A 17,069-nucleotide genomic window follows, 5' to 3' on the forward strand; every position below is an offset into this window, starting at 1 on the left:
TGGTCACAGACAAGCTTGACAATCCTGCCATGGTAGAGGTATTTGTCTTACTAATTTTTCCAAAAATTTAGGGTTTCTAATACTGTGGCAAGAGCTGCCCCCATTCCTAAGTCAAGGCACAGTTAAAATTCATAAAATTAGTGTTTTTTAGTCTGCCAGGAGTGCTGTTCTCAGTAAGTGCAGTGCACCCAGAATTGCTTCTTCCTGTAGTTCATTGGTAGTGGAGTTGTCTATATTGACTGCATATTTATTAGACCTCTTGCTCCTACTGCTATTGGAAATATATTTTGTATTTTTATTCCACGTTTCTCTAGTTTCTGCTTACATGCTGTGGTATTTTTATTTATTTATATTCTTGTGTTTATTTATCAGGGTAGAAGTCTGATTAAGAATAACAAATTTTAGACTCAGCTTGGGTTGCAAAATGTAACAAAGTACATAATGGGTAAATAGAGAAGCAATGCAAAAATCATGGAATAACTGACATATAAAACATATCTCCATTATATAAGAGTAGTGTATATTCACAAATGTGCATTGGCCAGGGTGAACAGCAGAGAGAAAATATTTGTAACAGTATTGGAACTAAAAGTAGGAATTTAGGTGATGTGGCCCACACTGGTGCACTTGCACTTTGTTTAAGCAAGAATTGTTTACAATAATGGTCTGAATTCTGAGTAGCTACAGATCTCTGTTAGATGTGAGGGGAAAGTCTGTCGCCAGTACTGAGAAGTTGTGGTTAGAGCACTGGTGTTTAGTCCTATTGATTTGAAGCCTGGAACCTGTATTTGATTGCTTTTTGAGTTTGTAACTTTTGAGACGTATGCGAGGGTTGGGGGTATAATGGTTAAGATTTTTGAAGAAGGGAAATTGGCTAGGCTTAAAATGGCCAACAAGAGCAACTGTCATAGTTAGAGAGGGGAGTCAGGGTGTCATGGTGAAGTTTTTAAAAAGCAGAGAGCCCAGAAGTCATTATTCTTTGTTTCGAAGGAAGCCATTTTGCCTTCTCTAGCAACAGATAGTGGTGCTGTTTCTCAGGAGATTTGGCTGTGAAGTGGCATCTTTTATAAGAAATGATTTGTAGTAATTTGGTGTTTTTATTTGAAGTTGTTTCAAATGTTACCAAACCATGTTCTAGTTTAACGAGGATTCCTTTATGTACAGCAGCTCTGTCTACTTGAGGAAGAAAGCGTGATAGTTTCTGGGCCCAGAATAGTAGATAGTTGACTTGGAAGTTTTTTTTTTTTTTTTTTTTTTTTTTGCAATGTGTGTATGTATATGGCTGGGCGAAACAGTTATCTGAATGTTGAGGCAGTTTGTGGCCTGTGGTTGCTTTTTTATAATATGTCTGTCCATACACATGGCACTATACTCTTTAAATATAGCTATTTAAATGACTAAAGCTACTTTTGCCCTTTTTAACTATAATATCTGGTTTTCTTGCTTCTACCTTTTTGGCTGTCTGTATTAGTTGCTCTCATGTAATCATAATTTATTCATTTTCAGTAATTCTTGCGTACTGAAACTGTCTCTACTTTTCCCTGAGTAGGCAGTGTTTGTTTCGTATGGAATCTTGTTACATCTGTAAAAGTATTAATTAGGCTTATTAACAGACTATTTATCATTCTGTCAAGTATGCCAAGTTATAGAATGTTAATAAACAAAGAAAGTGGAAGAAAGTGCCAAAAGTAAACTGATAACCAAAAATAAGGCACTGGAAGGTTCACCAGAATAAATTCCACTGTTTTATTGATCGCACCCAATATTAAAAAACCATAAAGCACATCCAGAACGCATTAACTGCATCACTGTGTTTTGTGAATGAAAATGCGCTGCTACACTTAATGCGTTCTGGATGTGCTTTGTTTTTTAATATCGGGTGCGATCAATAAAACAGTGGATTTTATTCTGGTGAACCTTCCAGTGCCTTATTTTTGGTTATATGTTATAGAATGTTCCTTCTCCATAATATAAATTGTTATGTACTTGTAACAATTGTCACTCCTTACAGTATGTAAGGTTTACAGACAATTCAGTATTTTATATATGTAGGAATGGAAATGTATAGTATGCACATTATATTGCAGGCCAATGCCCCCTCCCCCACTCTCTTTTTGCTTTTATTCTCTAGCTTCAAGGCTGCACAACTTCTGAGAATAGAAAACATTTATTTTTGCAGCAAAACTTATGTAATTGTGTGATCTTTCTGCTAGAATATAGACGCTGTAGAGATATGGAAGGTACAGAAGAGCTGGCCCCATGTGAAAGTATGTTAAACACATTCTAGAGTTGTGATACAAACACACACTGCACTCATATATATTGTGTGTGTGTGTGTGTGTGTGTGTGTGTGTGTGTGTGTGTGTGTGTGTGTGTGTGTGTGTAAGTATAATCAAACTCGTGCTCAGATCACAAAAGATTGATCTCACCAGATCGAGACTTGTTCCAAAAAAAAAAAAAAAAGGCAATACTGGGGAAAGGATAAATTCCAAATACTTGCAGTATCCCCAATCTCACAAAAGTAATGCCTGTACACTGCAATCATCTGATTGTTTTTAATGCCAGCACAAATGATCTAATAGTCAAACATTCTGAATATCAAATATCTTAATGATTCCCATACATATATATGTACATACATAGAGGAGTGTGATTGTATGTATGTGTTTGTATATATCTAGGTATATGTTAACTAAATGCATGCATAAAAATAACTGTGTATACCTCGATAGTGCACTTAAATGAAGTAAACAATACATAAAAACACATTGATAATTGTAAAAAAAAAAAAAAATCAAACTGTCTCCTTTTGCAATCTGTAAATTGGGAAAAAAATGCTGCTAACTTGCAGGCATACAGTGCATAGTGGTACAATTAGGGAAAGTTTCTTTTGTTAAGGTAATGTATGCAGTTGTGGTTAAGGGGCATGGGTAGTATTGTATGTGCCAAAGAACAGGTAGGATCTGGTGAACCAGTATTGCTCATCACCCCCCATATGTATACACACACACTTAATTTACATACACAAAAACACATGCACAACAGAAATTCTATCCCCTTCCATAGCTACCAACTAACATTCATGCACACCATCTCACCCCTAATGCTTAAACCTTTAGTATATCTGAAAGTTACAGATAAAACTGTATACTCCCATGTACTGTGATAGCAAGCACATACCTTTAGGAAAAACAACATTCAGTGCATCTCCTTTTATTGACTTCTGCGCTTGACAATGAGTGCTTTTAGCAAGTTCTGACACTAGATATATATATGTATTGTATACATGTGCAAATGTATGTGTGTGCATCATTCCAAGATGGTCGCCAGCTAGATAGCACATATTTACAACAGCTCCCAACAGCAAATATTAATCTAACCTAATCAGGAGGTCTCACAACTAAAGGAACCTCCAAATTAATAAATCCTACAGAAAATAAGTAAATGTTAATCAAGAAGTGATTATATCTCAACTTTAAACAGCATAAACAGTCTACTTACACTGTAGCTGAACAGGTTGCTGTGTAGAGAATCCAACACATCTGCTCAGGCCTCAACTGTTAAGAAACGTGTAACTAGAATAAAAGTGAAAAAAGAAATCTTCTAAGCTCAGAGAAGATGAACATATGGAGGCACAGTCTACAAAGACTAGATTGTCGTTAATAACATTACCAGAAAAAGAGGTATGTTCAAAAAGGCAAAAAACCTCAAAGCAGCAAGCCGACACACAGAAACAAGCCCAAACATCTAAGCTGGAGCAACCCTGCTTTATGGATGAATTAAAGGCAGCCTTACTTCCACTTCAAGCAGAGATCCAGACCTTCTCCTCAAAATTAACATTGTTTGGAAATAATCTGAAGCAAATTCTGGCTGGGCTTGATAAAAATGAAGCTAAAATCTTAAGCAATGAAATAAAACTAGAGGAGATCCTGTAAACTGCCTGTAATATAGAAAACTCAGTTGAAGAAATCCAGCAGATGTTAATTGATCTGGAAGCTAGATCAAGATGGAACAACTTTCTAATCAGAGGCTTCCCAGAGAAATTTGAACAAGCACAGTTACCCTCCATAGCTAAAGAAATTTTTAATGATCTCCTAGAAAACAAAGAACTGACTCAGTCAGTCTCTCTGGAGAGAATACTTTGTGCGCTGAGGAAATCACAAATCCTAGATGCTCTAAGGCAAATAGAAATATGAATTATGAACTCCTCTCATGCTAACACAATTATTCAGGTAGCTAAAAACAGGATAACTATAGCTTAAGACCTGCCAATCTCCATTAAGCAACAAAGACAAACTCTTTCTCTGTACTGCGCCTACCTAGTAAATCAAAAAATCAAATTCCAAATTAAGTACCCAGCCACATTTTTCAAAAAAAGTAACTCGTATCACATTACAAACACAGATGAAGCAAAAACTGCCTTTTTAAAAGCTTTCAACGAGCTTCCAAGCATATAAACGAAATGGCATGTTTAAAATTATCAATAACGAATGAAAATACAAGCTGCAATCTGTGAAGCGTGAGTAATTTCAGATTTCTAATTCAAATGTAAGGTAAAAACTAAAATACCTTTTTTAACATGTAAATGCTGTTTTTCCATTGAAATGTTCTATTCTCCAGTTTGAACAGGAAGTGTCACAGTCCAGTCCGACCTGTGAACCATGCAGAAGCATGTTTGCTTTGGTAAGCAAGCTGTACGTGAGTGCAGAGGTCAATGCACCAAGTACGAAAGCCTAAAAACACCTAAACTCCTCTGTTTCTGGAAAAAAGGGCCAACATAAGAGCCGTAATGCTAAAAACTTATTACCTTCTGCAGTCGGAAACATGTTGGACTCCATCTGACAAGGGGAAACTAAAGTAACTGGGAAGATATCGATCAAGGACAACTACCTATCTAGGAATCCCTACAAAAACTGCTTTACTTTTCACCAGTGGACTACTAGGTTGCACAGTTAAGAGGTTCGTCAAGCACCAGTGTAAATACTGTGTTTATCTGACTTTGCACTGACACTAAAATTTCAAATATTAGCAGAGACTTGTTTTTTCTTCTTGTTAAACCTAGTTCATGTAGTAATGCTGTTGTGTGCTGGTTGGCTCACTGAAGTACTATTTTCACCTTGTTGCCTCAGTTTATGGTTGTTCATGGCATACTAGCTGCCTAGTAGGGTAAATTATGCATGGCTTTGTGCTTCACAAGAGAAGCAATACATATCGGAAAATCAGTTAAGAGTTTAAAAAAAAAACAAAAAAAAAAAATGAAAAGGGAAAAGAAAAGTGAGACTTGTAGCAGGTCTCAGTGATAGATGTGGAGAAAACTGAAGCTGTATCAGCTGTCTAGCATGTTAAATCTTGATTGTTATTGAAATGATGCTGTAGCATTTACTCAAGCACAGCTGAAGCAAGTGCTCAATAGAAAATGCTTTGCATGTATATGGAGGTAAATTTCAGTTCATCTCCTGAAAATAGGGATATATGCATTTTGTAATAAATTAATCCTTTATTGCTGGCAGGGATGAAAAAAAAAGGAAATGTTAAACTTTTTTATCTTTTTACATAGCCTTAGTGTAATACGAGATAGTGTGCCACAACTTGTGAAACGCTTATGAATTTTGTCACTATACTGTAAGTATGAGTTAAAATTAAACTGTTACTGATAAGAGAGGGGGGTAAAGTGTATTGTGGTAATGCCTCACACTACTCATGATGTTAGTTAATATATGTCGCCTTCTATTAGTCCTTAGCCTACACTAGAAATATACACAAAGTGACTGGCACACAAATGTTGAAATTAAGAGTAAATAATTCCTATCTTCACCTCTAAAAGCACAGAATTTGTCGACCTTACGCATGTAAATCCCAACTACCATCAGATAAATACAGTAACCTAAAGTCAGTGTGATAACTACACTCAGTTTCATATTGTGTTTGGATGTAACTCATTACTCGTATGGTTAGAAACACTCCTAATTGCTATATCAAGTGTGGGCAGGCTGTTAGGGTAGTGTATGTTTGTTGTCGGTCTTGACTAGACTTGGAATAGCAAAAGTGATGTGTAATATAGTTGCCTTCTGTTTTAATTGTGCATTTGTATGCTTAGCTCTTTCAGGTAGGAGATTTGTGTGGATAGGCATGGGGGGGTACTGAGTACAATGTCACATTAATTATTGAAATTTGTCTAGTAACCCCAAGCAAACCATCTCCAAGATATGGTCCATGCAAGATAATAAATAAAAAATATGCAATAGTAAAGAGGTTTGTGTGTCCTCATGATGATGTGTTGATTTGTGGAAAGTAAAAGGACTACAAAATAAAAAGAAGAGGGACTTGGTGTTGTATTTGATTTACCAAGCTGGCGGAGCCGTAACCTTCTTGCAAGAAACACATATGACAGGGGAACAATGGGAAAATGTTAAAAATAGGAAATGGATACAACATTTAAGAGCAGCAGGTGACAGCACATCAGCAAAAAGGATGGCTGTAGTAGTTAAAAAAAAAAATCCTTTAATAGAACTATATTAAAAAGCAACTTCGACCCTAAGAAGATGGTGGTTCTTTACATGTGAACATCCACTATACAAAAAAAACTATTATTCTTAAACATATACAGTCCTTGCATGCATCAACAAGATTTCCTATACGAGATATATGGCCCACTAACACAAACATCCAAACATTTGCTCATTGTAGGAGGTGATTAGAATATGATAGTTAACCCAGAAAAGGATAGAACAAATAAACAAAATAAACAACCACCACAACTCGCCACCTTTCTACTAGAATTAATAGAAGATTTGACCTAACTAGACCCCTTTGAAATGCATAGAACAAGCACATCAGCCAGCATTTATATGTATTACTCATCCCACTACAAATCGTAGTCCAAAATAGACTTTTTTCTAATCTCTAAATTTATAGCAAGTAATGAAATTGCCTTTAACTCTGAACCCAGAACTGTCTCAGAGCACTCAAAAATTAGCATAACAATAAAGGAAACAAAGTCCAAGCACCAACCTCATACCACTTCTAATTGTACTCTAAATTGAACCCTAATCAACCTAAAAGACGTTATCCAAGAAATTGCTACCATTCTTACTCGGTTAGAAAATGCCATTGCAGAAACTGAAATTCCTTATGATATTCAATGGGAAGCCACTAAAGCCACTATCAGAGGAATCCTAATACAAAAGGCATCATTATAAAAAAATTAAATATGGAGAAAATGACCAGTATAGAAAATAAGCTAAAAGCAGTAGAGACAGAAATACAAAAGAATCACTCCCTGGATCTAGACAACCAAATGACTAAACTGCAGAAACAGTTATATGAGTTACAAACACAACAATACTCTATCATGGAACCAAAGTTATTGTACAGATATGCGGAATGGGCTCAACCCCCTGCAGAAATGCTAGCAAGAATCATTTAACATAAAAAATGCCCCAACTATAATGATAAAATCTTATATTCAGACACTGAAATTGTATATACAGGGTTTTTGAAGAGATTTACCGAAATTTGTATGGCCCACAGGATCAGTACCAAAAATCCCTCTTTCAACAATTCACTAAAAATTTTAAATTCTGCCTTCTAAATGTAATACAAATAATCTTAGAGCCCCATTAACAACAGACAAAATTAAACTGGCTATTGATATGCTGAAAACTGGCAAAGCACCAGGCCCGATGGTTTTGCGGCAGAGTTCTATAAGAAATTTAAGCTGCAAACTGCACCTCTCCTGTTAAGAGTTTATAACTATATAATAAAGTTTGGTGTCTCAGACCTGTACATAAACAATTCAAAGACCATCCTTATTGTAAAACCAAATGCCGACATATCAAACCCAAACAACTGTAGACCAATAGCTGCCATAGATATTATATATTAAAATATTATCAATGGTACTAGCTTACAGAATCAAAAAACTTTTCCCTTATATGGTATCTTCTGAGCAATTGGGCTTTGAGTCACAGGCAGGTATGGGATAACACACTCACACTCACCATTGATTCCTTAATCCACCTCTTAGCAAGAGACAAATGCCCTAGGTACGCCCGGTACACCGTATTGGTAGACGCATTCAAAGCTTTTGATAGAGTGAATCTAAACTTCCTATTTAAAATACTACGGCAGTTTAGCATACCACAGGAATTTACTAATATGAACAAAACTCTCTACAGTAATGCAACTATGACACTCTATATTAATAAAAAAACAATCAAAACCAATAAAAATCATTAATGGAACAAGGCAAGGCTGCCCACTCTCACCATATTTGTTCAACATGTACATTGAAACACTACTTCATACAAGTTAAAGGACTTACCATCACTTCATGCAAATCTCAAAAGTCCAATTAAAATACACAACTGATCTAAACATACATTTCAAGTTCCCAAATATGTATCTATGGAAGATTCTGGACTCTATTGACAAGTTCTCTAAAATATCAAATTATGCTGTAAATCCGAATAAATCATTATTTCCCGGTTGAAGCCCATAGGTCACAAAAATGTTTACTTCCCTGAGACAAGAATTAACGTAAACTACTCCTTAAAATATGTAGGCATTCTGTTTAACTATTCACAAATAGACATTCTTAAAAATAATCTTTATAGTACATGGTCATATATTAGACAATATAAACAGATGGAACAACTTAAAACTTTCTCTAATATCTAAAGCAGCAGTTATCAAAATGAATATTCTCCCAAAAATCCTGTATCAACTAAATGCGGTTAGCACCAACTTACCGACCAACTTCTTTACCCTAAAATGAAAACATTGCTTGCAAAATTCCTATGGCAACCTAAAAGTACCAGAATAAGCTATAGCAGATTAATACTACCAACAGAGAAAGGGGGACTTGGATTGCCAGACTTCCAACTATACGGTGAAGTCATAAATGCTAGTCACATTGTCCAAATAGCAAATTGACCCGTCAGACCAAGAATGGTGCCCACTGTGGATAAAACCTTATTACCAACACTTAATTTCAATGAGTATAAACCCCAAAGCTATACCCTGTATGAATCAGAAGACCCTTAAGTCACTTAAAATTCACCCAGTAATTAAAAATAAAAGCCTAATATTTCAGAAACTGATAGCATCCCTACTGCTTAAAGATACCCTTACTCTCCTGCAGCCAATCCATCTTAATCCATGTACAAAAATAAATAACAATATGCTCAATTTGAATCAATATCCTAAAATAAAAACCTGTTCTGTTTGGGATTTCTACAAACTAAAAAGCCTCTCGATAGACAGCATTAGAAATAACGTAAGAGTCAGTAAAAATTATAATTATTATACAACTAGTGCTCTTAGTAAACTTAGCCACAAATATTAAAGTTTATGAACAGGATATCTCCTTATTCCAAATGCTCCAAAAAATGCTACTTCTCAGGTCCAAAATGCTGTTCAACACATACAGATTAATAACAAAAATTAAGTACCAAGACTCTCTCCTATACTCAAAATACTGGGATGGAAAGAATAAAAACATCACCTCAAAACAAACATGATCAGAACTAGAACTAACCATGAAATTGACCTCGTTCAAAAAACTGATTTATACTCAAATTATGTTGAATAATAATGCCTATCATACCCCACTCCTTAACAGATTTGACCCCACTCACTCCCCATACTGTTCCTACTGCCCAAATGGAATAGCAGACACCCTATATATCTTTTGGAGTTGCAAAAAAGTATATAAACTGTGGTGTTTGTTAAGAACTAAATTGGAGAAAAAAGGTTACACCAAGTCCCCTCTGTCATGGGAAACTGCAATACTCCATATATTCCCAGAGAATCTCACCTTTACAAACAAGCAGTGGTGGCTGGTGACTTCAAATTAAAGGGGGGCTGCAAGAGACAGCTGAATGGGTGGGGCCAATGGGAAGGGGTGTGACCAACTAGAAAGGGGTGGGGATATGCTCAAAACCACAACAACTGGAACTTTAATTAAATATACTGCCCTGGGTGCCAAACCGTCATTATGAGAATCCAATCAAGACAAAATGAAGTCTAGAAGAAAAGACTATTTCAATGCATTGGCTGTATGACAACTTACTTAATATCTAGATGGAAACACAAAGGTTGTGAGGCATGAAAAATAAATTGCTTTTTAAATACATTACTGGAATGCCAGTCAAAATCAAGTATAAAAAAAAACAAGCAGCACTCAGCTCAAACCACTTCTCCTTGCACTGCAGTTCTAATTATAATTTATATTCAGCTTTATAAAATTGCCAAGTAACATGCTGAAAGTAGCAATCGCTGTGATACCCCCACTTGTAAAAATATTTCTTATCCAAAAAAAGACCTGCTGTCTGACAACAACTATCTACTTGTTTCATGAAGAACACATGGTCAAAGTAAAAAATGAACAGCGATCAAGAAACAAGCTCAAGATAAATTGCTTAAAGGATTACTGCACCGGTTATGGACCACACATGATAGATTGGCATTCTGTTTAGTTTACAGGTAAAGCCTGCAAAGATAACTGCAAGTCTCCAACAAATGTAATGAGCTTCTGAAAATACTGTAATCCTGTCTTTTATTACAAATACTGTCATATGCATTTTAGTACCTAAGGCTTATTCGTTATCTAGCTATGTAAATATTCTCTGCATGGCAACAATGATAAGGCTTTCAATGTTGGTAATTCTTTAACAGTATGCTTATTAAAGCTTAACTGATGATCATTAAAGCATTGTTACTTTAATACAGAGCACCAGGGCACTGCAACAGTATGCATTTTCTGAATAATAAGCATAAATCAACAGTATAAAAATATGACAGAAAACCAGAACATTTGGCAAAAATCAAGGACAGATGAAAAGCAATGGTCATACTTGTGGTCTACCTTGGATGGGAGAATATTCTGCACACTTACACTGCATAACTGTTCCTTGCCTTGCTTGGACACATCCAGAGCCACTACAATGGGGAGTGGAGTGCAACAAGTAGGTCACAGTTTGAAATGTCTCTGGCTGACAGTGATAGCTCTGATACTCATACCTCTCAACCTCAGAGCAAGAAATCTGGACAAAGCCATAGATAGAAGTGGGACACAGGCCCAAAAGTAAAGACAATTTTTAAATATTGCTCTTATAAACTTAGAAAGATAATAGAATAGTAGTAGGTCTTGCATTAGTATGAATTTTTGAAGGGTATGAAATCTGAAACCCAAATGTCTGCCATTATTTTCTAACTTCAATCTTTAATGATTTGCTACTAATTTGCCAGAAAAACACAATTTTATGAAAAACAGACCATATATGTTATGCAAAAATATAAAATTGCCACACAATACAGCTGGGAACCTGTCAAAGAAGGGATACCTTTTTAAAATTAGTACTGTTAACTTGAGCAGCTGATAAAATAAGAGCATCTAAATGCATTTCTGAAATAAAAGTAATTTATAAATCTGATCATTACAGTTATTTATAATTGTAAACCCTCCACGTTTTCTTCCAGAATTGCCATTTTGCAGAGGGATTATTAAGGGGAGAGCAACATTTTGAGCCAAAATTGGAGACAGTTGAGAGGTTTGGATATTCATAATTCTATAAAGCCATTTATTTACACGTACCTCTCAACCTATTAATGCAGGAAATTTGGATATGGCCAAATATATTGGGGGAAAATACAAACCGTACTAAAAAGACAGTTGATAGAATAACAGGTCTTGCTTTAGCATGCATTTTTCTAAAGGTTATGATGTCTGAAACTCAATGTCTGTCATTACTTAGTGATTTCATTCCTAAATGATTTGACAGAAAACCACAAATTTTATGAGGAACAAACCAAAAATAAGAAGCAAAAATCTATTCATTCTGCAAAAGTCTGGACAGTTGAGAGGTATAGTTCAGCCGGGGCTGTCGGAGTTTTCTGCCCCCCCCTCACAAAATCATGGTTGAATAGAGCGTCCCCCCTGCAGCCATTCCAATGTCCCATTCCTTGGTTATTTTGCCCCATTTGCCATAAACACTGTAATGTGCATACTGCTTTACTTCTGTGATGATATGGATTTCATTTGAAAGTTTTATTTTATATTTTACAGCATAAACCCTAATAGATATCTGCTAAACAAAGCAATGCGGTCTCACAATGAAAATAGACTTAGCATTAAAACTTCTCTGCCCTTGAAACTCACATTCATTGAAAAGGCATTGAAACCCACATTCAAAGAAAATACATTTTGCCAGTGGCAGATAAAGATTAATTTTGGGCTGTTTTCAAATTATAGGCCCCTTGAACACGAAACATACACATGCTCTTTGATACACCTTCCTGACTTATTAAATTACATTCCTTGTACAATACAGTACAGTTGAACTGCCCAATTCAGAACATTTCCGTCATAAAAGTCTACTCAAACTTCAACAGTCCATCAGTATCAGTAAATATGCACGATCTCTGAAGAAGTAAAAGACATCTAAATAATTCCACATTAAAGAAATCTGTTAACTAATGAAGAGGTTACTGCTAGCAAACAACTTTATATGTCATTGTTTCATCTACAAATAAAGTGCCTTTTGCCATTGCTTATGTTGCATTAAAAAAGTATAATGCTAGTAATATCGCAATAGGGAATGGATGGCAAACTGATAACATGTTCATAGTTACTAGGTATCTTTGCCAAAGAGGACTGCAACATCCATCCCCTTTAAAACAGAGTACGGTATCAGCAATGGATCTACGTACTCACTGAGTAGAACCCATAGCCTTCTGCATCAAAAGTAAGTACACTACCTGTTGTGCTATTTACAATGTAAGCAGACTAGGCATAAGCAGCACTAAACTTTTGACCCCTGCAGCTCTCAGCTCCTTGTAAAATCTACTCGACACTCAGCTGTATCTCTGAACTTTGCAGCACAAGAAATCTGGACAAAGCCAAAATTTATTTGGGGGGGGGGGACAAAAGCCCAAAACCAGGGACACATTTTAAACATTGCTTGTATAATGTTGGAAAGTTGCTAGAATAAAATGCTGTGTTACCAACATACATTTCACTGCCAAGTATTGAACCCCAGTCCATGTGCTAAACAGCCAAAGCAACATATCATTATGCCAAATCATCTATTTTTATGAAAGAAAAGAAGACTGAAACTTAAATGGCTACTATTTAGTGAATTCAGTCCTCACCATAGCTGTCAACATCTTAGCACAAAACACCTGAACAAAGCCAATAATGGGAGAATACAGCCCCCAAACATATTCAGTGAGTTCAGTTATCACTATAGCTCTCAACCTTGGCAGAAAAAACCTGGATGAAGCCAATAATGGGGGAATACAGTCCAAAAAATAGAGACAAATATCCACTGAGGACAACAGAGCAAAACCCATGGAGGACATGCAGACTCCACACAGAAGGGATCCCAACCAAGAATCAAACCAGTCAACCCCTAGCTGTCAGGCAACACTGCACTACTGTCTGTTTTAAGTAACAACAGTACAGAAACACAGATTTTATGAGGAACAGAACAAATATGAGGCAAAAATCTGCAAATGTTTTAGAAATGGTGGTGGGTAGGGAATTCGGGCTCTTGTCACTTGGGTACAGGGTTCAAGCCTTATTCTCTACCCACCACTATGAAGCAACTGGGGCATTACACACACACACACACACACACACACACACACACACACACACACACACACACACACACACACACACACAGTGAGAGAGAGAGAGAGAGAGAGGGAAATTTAGAAAGAAAGACAGAGAAGAAACAGAAGGGCTACTGATCGGGTGGACAAGCTGCACAGTTCAAATTTTTTGGAACTAAATTAACTTTTTTTTTCTTTTCTCTTTGTGGTGTAAGAGAGAATTTTGGTTTTATTGTATGCCCAGGAGCACTGGTCCAAGGATAGAGCCAGGGTACAAATGGAAGGAAGGCAACTTTGTATGGTAAGAGCCAAAAGCTTATATGGGAAGCTGTTTGAGGGAAGGCATGGCAATAGATGACAGCAGCAGTGAGACCAATGAGTGGACAGCATGTGATGGCATGGTAATAGATGGCAGCAGCAGTAGTGAGCCAGTGAGTGGACAGCATGGGATGGCATGGCAATAGATGGCAGCAGCAGCGAGACCAATGAGTGGACAGCATAGGATGGCATGGTAATAGATGGCAGCAGCAGTAGTGAGCCAGTGAGTGGACAGCATGGGATGGCATGGCAATAGATGGCAGCAGCAGTGAGACCAATGAGTGGACAGCATGGGATGGCATGGCAATAGATGGCAACAGCAGTGAGAGAAATGAGTGGACCATATGCTGTGATTTCACCTTTAGGGGAATTATTCCATTTTGATATTTAAAAGACTTTTTTCACCAAAAACAAAGCTTAAAAAAATTCTGGGATACATAAAGTTTACTACTAAGTGTTCCATTAGTAGTAACTTTACTGAGTGAATAGGTAGCGCAGGTAATGAGGTACAGATGTTCTTGAATACAGAAAGTGTGCACTAATTGTACACTTAGTGGCAACCTTTATAAATACCAGGGAATATTTCTCTTAGGAAACAAACATGCATAATGATATAGTTATTTGGCTATCACACATTCCTCATCTCACTTGGGAGAGCCCTTGATCTGTATTAATTATCAATGTCAGTAGCTCAACAGGTAGGAAACTTGTCTTGGATGCAGTCATCAGCTGACTATTTGCATGACATACTGACTATGCATTGCGGTGAAAGTTAGGTGCTCCCACTTGAATGTGCCATGCTTCCAATGAGATGGTAAACTGAGGTCCCTTCTACCCCAGTTCATGGTATGTCAGGTGGATATAAAATATTCCATGTCACTTATGAAAAAGCAGGGGTGTATTATTTATATTACTTATTTACATCACTTATTTACACAAAAATAAAATATGTACATTCCTTATTTCAATTATAAACAAATCAGCATCAAAGAAAAAAATGTTATTTCTTCATCCTTTTTCATATGACAATAACTTTATCCTGATTAGAATATTTGACATTTCTCATTTTTGTTATATAAGTTTCTGACATCTTGCTTTTCAATTAAACCCTACACATGAAAAATTGTGTTCATTTATTCAAATCCAGTTTCTGTTTCTCTCACACCTTGTATTTCCCATACAACATCATATTCAAACTGGCTTCATTTACATATTAATTTTGCAATAACCTTTTTGTAGTATTCTTGAATCCCTTCTGTCCTCTTACATGACATAAAACTGTTCTACTGTTCCCAGTATATACCACGTGTACAACACTGTGTTCTTGCTGTTTAAATGGTATTTATGTCTTCGTAGCATTTTGTTTAACAAAATTTCCCATTAACAAATCTTGTTATTCCTATGTCATCTCAAATGATTCATTTCTTCCATCTAGTATTTTAATACCATCATATAAATTCACCCATAGCTTAATCCAACAGTACTGCTCCATGATTATACAATATCATTATTTTCCTTGGTTCGGTACATTTTCTAATTTAAATTCAATGACTAAACCTTTTTTTTTTATTCACCCAGTCATATTTCTATTATTATGTTATTCCTTTTCTGCTTGCAAACATTTCTTAAAAATGAGCATGCCTTACTAATATTTTTTTCCTAAAATACTCCCTTTTATAATTTATTACTTTTACAATTCAATATATATGTATAACAATGATGGATACATAATGTGATTAATCTATCTCCACCTCTTCCTTACTTTTTTATATAGGATTCCTGTTCTTATAGGAGTTGCAGCTTAAGCTTCCACGTGGCTCCTAAAGTCATCTCCAGCAACTCCTATTAATTAGGTACATAACCCCTTATTATATGAGGTTTAATAACAGAAATGAATGTAGTAAATATACTTGAATGTAAACATAAGAGTTTTACTTCTTGTAATATTGTTTTCCATTTCTGTGGAACCACTTCTTCTTTCACCATAAGATTTGGTTAAAATTGAAATAAGTTTCTTAGTAAAGCAACCTCTTCCTAACATAACAGTATATTTCCCTTTACAGTTTACTTGCATCACATTAAACCTACATACTTCAAATATCTTTCCACCACCTTTAATATATCTTCATCCTGTGTTTGTCAGTATTATCAAGTTACCTGTTTATCTCAGTATCCATGTTAACTTAACATTTTCGTGGCATTCTTACCTGGCCCCTCAATTTTCTTATTTAGATGTGGCTCTATTGCATTTTCTATAAAATAAATAATACCGCACTCTTTTGGTCATCAATGTCATATTCCTTTACACAATTTTATTTTACACTAACCCATTCATTTACTAAAACTTTATCTATTTGTTCATATACAAAAGTAGAAAAGACTAGGGGTACAGTTACATTTTTAAACAAGCAAATTGAACAGAAAAAGAAAACATTTAAAAAAAAATCTATGAATGTAACATGTACAATGGAAGAAAAATAATAGAATGAACCATCAAAGCACTGTTCTTTATGCCAAAAGCAAAAGAATATTTTTTTTTTCAAAGAAAATATTAACTCCACATTTGATTACGCATAAGTTTTCCACACCTCCCACTTCAAGAAATCCTTAAATCTGAACATTTTTTTCAAAGAGATCTTCAGAAGTTCATAAAACAGCCCTTATTAACTATACAAAATAGTATCCAATGTCATTAAAAAGGATTGTGAAAAATATATAATTTCTCCAGATCCAAAACCCTTCAATCTGTTTACAAAAAAACATGACTGTCATACCGATTCTTCAACATGACATCTTGGCAATAAGTGAACATGTTCTGGTTATTTATAATGCATGTCATCCTTAATGGTCAGCTAATTTCAATGCATACTTTGAAGGTGCTCAGCAGATTTTCCCATGGATTAAAACAAACACACACACACACACGCACACGCACACACACGCACGCACACACAGCTCCTACCAGCCCAAGTAATCCAGCGATCAGCTCCTGTGACCGAAGCAATCCAACCACACACATGCGCACACACACACACACACACACACACACACACACACACACACACACACACACACACACACAGCTCCTACCAGCCCAAGTAATCCAGTGATCAGCTCCTGTGTCCGAAGCAATC

General features: G+C 35.9%; 1 protein-coding gene across 1 annotated transcript in view; it reads left to right on the top strand.

Annotated features, from left to right (window-relative positions):
- CIDEA (cell death inducing DFFA like effector a) overlaps positions 1-17,069 on the top strand; it is an 823,757-nt gene that overhangs the window by 277,984 nt on the left and 528,704 nt on the right. The gene's annotated exons all lie outside the window — the stretch shown is intronic.

Source organism: Protopterus annectens, chromosome 3.part1 (genome assembly GCF_019279795.1).
Source record: "Protopterus annectens isolate FY-2018-M chromosome 3.part1, PAN1.0, whole genome shotgun sequence".
Classification (NCBI taxonomy): Eukaryota; Metazoa; Chordata; order Ceratodontiformes; family Protopteridae; genus Protopterus; species Protopterus annectens.